Source organism: Cicer arietinum, chromosome 3 (assembly GCF_000331145.2).
Source record: "Cicer arietinum cultivar CDC Frontier isolate Library 1 chromosome 3, Cicar.CDCFrontier_v2.0, whole genome shotgun sequence".
Classification (NCBI taxonomy): Eukaryota; Viridiplantae; Streptophyta; class Magnoliopsida; order Fabales; family Fabaceae; genus Cicer; species Cicer arietinum.
The window spans coordinates 17,456,866-17,460,543 of NC_021162.2; positions in this window are offsets into that span (position 1 = coordinate 17,456,866).

Genomic DNA, 3,678 nt, shown 5'->3' on the forward strand with positions numbered 1-3,678 from the left:
TAGCACCGTGGCGTGGTAGTGAGCAACTTTCCCTTCTAACTCTTCGCGAAATGAAGCTTGGATCTAGAAGAGACGGAGGGGTTTGTGTTTGAATCTCAAATACCGTTTTTCTTCGTTTTCGAATCAAAGAGGAAGAGTGGAGTTGCGAAACCTTTGTTCTAACTCTCACCCAACCTTGGGTTACTAGTTTTGAAGAAAAGAAAACGACGAAAATGAAAACGGGAGAAGGAGGGAGAAATGGCCGCGGTTGGCAGAGGAAGAAGATGGAAAATCTGATTTTCCTTCCTTCCTTTTTCCTTTCTTTTTTTTTTTCCTTCCTTTCTATTTCCTTCTTTCCTTTATATAACCTTTTCTTTTCCTTTTCCTTCCTTCTAATTTCCTTCCTTTCTATTCTCTCCAAGCAAACATATATATATTAAATATAACTTAACAAATATCTCAAAATGTCTAGATATTTGTTAAATTACCATTTCACCCGTAATGCATTAAATTCTCCGTAAAGGATTTACCGCACTTAATTTAAATTTATTTATCGACGAGTAATTCTAAACGGGGTCAAAATAACTTTTTGATCCTATACACTCCATAATATTATTAACTTTGGCTAAAAAGCATCCGAGCCAAAATCCAAAACATATAAAATACATAAAGTGTACCTTAAAGTTACGGGTCTTACAAACAGCATTACAAAATCGATTGCATAATCGATTTATGATGCACAGTGTTTTAATTGTCAAAATTGAAAACACGATAATCGATTGCATAATCGATTTTTGAATCTCAAGTAGCAGTAAAGACTGGAGTATTCATTAATCCAATCGATTGGTCAATCGATTGAATTATTGGAAAATAGTTTAAAGAATCGACTTCATAATCGATTATTTTTTCCAGAACATCCAAAGATGTTAACATTTTCCAAAATCTAACCCGAGCATCGATTGAGAAATCGATTGAGTCAGAATTTTAAAACCTGCACTTAAATGAATTGATTTGGAAATCGATGCTGAGATGAGCAGTTTTCTGAACTGATATGGAAATCGATTGGGACATCGATTTAGTAATTAAAGGACAATCGATTTGGGAATCGATTTGAAATATGACTGTTACAAAAAATTTACTAGCCGTTGGAGACAAATATGACTGAGATCGTTTAACTCCCTGCAGTAACGATAACGTAATCGATTGAGAAATCGACGTAGCATGCGCAAAGAACTTAACAACATCGATTGACGAATCGATTTGGAACAGGAATACTTAAACCCTACTAAAACCCTAAATCGATTCCCCATCTCACTTTTCCAAAATTTCTCAAACTTCTCACAGCTTTCTGATCTTTCTCTGTAAGCCTTACATACTTCTCAATATTCTCAAACACTTCAAAAAAAAAAAAAAAACATCTTTAATCTTACTAATGGCAAGAGTAAAGCAAACCTCTGCAAGATCACCATCACCATCATCATCTTCAAGTGGAAGAACCTCATCACCTCCACCAACTTCAAAGATAGTCTTCATCCCAACACATAAAATCATGGCAAAAGATAAGGGAAAGGGCATTGTCATTGAACAGGAAAAATCAATGAAGAGGAAGGCTCCTCCCACTGAAAAGTTAATGGATGATGCTATGAAGGATACAACTCAGAAAAATAAGAAACCTATCTCTTCTCCTAAACCCAAGAGACCTCAACCTGCTAAAGGTAAACAAGCTGAAGACTTTAATCTACCACCTGCTTTCCTCAAACCAAAAATCCATGAGGCACGAACCATGGATTTTGCTTATTTTGATTCAAATGGTTTTTCATTTCAAAATCATTTGCGGTTTCATGGTTTGGAAGGCTTTCTCTCCTGCTCTCTTGACATATATCCAAAGCTCATTAAGGCATTCTATTCCAACTTCAGTCTCACCACCACAAGCTTTGAATCTGAAGTAAAAGGAGAGAAAATTTCCATGTCTTTTGAGGAATTTTCTGAACTTTCAGGTTTACCATTCTATGGTGAATCTGTTGATGGAAGAACCGAGGCAGATTCTACTGATGAAGCATGGGAAACATCAGTAGACATGCACACTGCTGTTCAGAACCTGATGATTGAGGGATTCGTCGAAAAGCTATCACTTCCTATAGGTCATTCGTCGAAAAGCTATCACTTCCTATAGGTCAAATGAAGGTCCAATATAGGATGCTCATGTACGTACTAACACGAATGTTAGTGCCTAGGTCGGGAAATCACGTTGTTGTCCAGAGGCTGGACATTACTCTACTGTGGGGATTATTCAAAGAGCTCAAGATGAGCTGGACCTGGATTGTTCTCATGAACATGTCAGAATCTGCTCATTGTAAGCAGCTCCTCCCTTACCCACAACTCATCACAAAGATTCTGAGACATTTTAAAGTTTCTGTTGTCCATGAAGAATCTGCCAAGACTACTCTCACTTTTGGAGAATCAATTGTAAACCAAATGCAATTGAAACGAATAAACGACATTTGGACTTGAGCTCAGCCAAATGCTGAACAAGCTCAGCCAAATGCTGAACAAGCTCAGCCAAATGCGGAACAAGCTGAGCCAGTTGAAGCCCATTCTGAGTTTTTAACTAAGTTGCTGGAATTCATGGAGAATCAAGCTGCTAATAATGCAAGAGTAGAAGCATCTCTAAGGACTCTCCAAGCATCGCTCAATTCAGTTGCTCAGGATGTGACTACAATGCAAGAACACTTAGGCCTTAAGCTGTCATTTGAAGATATTGTTGATATAGGTCGTCAAGCAACAGAAGATCAAAACCCAACCAACTTAGATAGCACTGAACCTCATGGAGAGGAGACACTTGCTGAGGCTAATAGAGCAGTCTCTACCTCTCCCGCTGGTAATAATGAGGAACAACCCTAGATTAGTTGACTAGGATTTTGGTTTCTTTGTTGTTGTGTAATGTTCTAGTATTGTATTGAAATGTTCTATTATAACTTTATCATATTCTCTTCTGTTAATATCTTTTTGCTTTAAATGACAAAAGGGGAGAGTTGACTGCATTTAACTTGTTTACTGCATCATATGCATTGTGAAGTTTACTGCATTTAACTTGTTTACTGCATCATATGCATTGTTGCTCTGATACAAAGTATTGCATTATAACTTGTGTTGCTCTGATACCAAGTTCTATAAATTTCTGAATTGCTCTGATACCAACTGCTAAATTGCTAAATAGCTCTGTATGCTAACCTGTGTGAAATAGATCTGATACTGCACTACAAAATTGATAAAATCTTGTGTAGCAATATAGCTCTGATACTGCACTGCTAATTTGATGAATTTTGTGTTGCTGCTCTGAAACTGATTTGGTACTCTGATATTAAATCTTATTGATTGGTTTCAACAAGCTCTGATTATTCAATGACTGATAATGTTAAAGCCTTGTTAAAGGAATCATGAACTCCAAAATTCAAGGGGAGTTTCTTTTTTTTTAAATAACAGTAACTATATTTTTTTTAAAGTTTTGAAATGTTAAACTCAAGTTAAAATTGTATGTTTGTCATTTAATCAAAAAGGGGGAGATTGTTAGACATAAGTCCTCTAGATCATGATTTTGACATAATTAACAAACATATAATGTACATGTATCATTTGATAAATCTAACAGGTTGAACTGAGTAACATTTCAGGAAAAAACAAGCAAACACTATACACTTG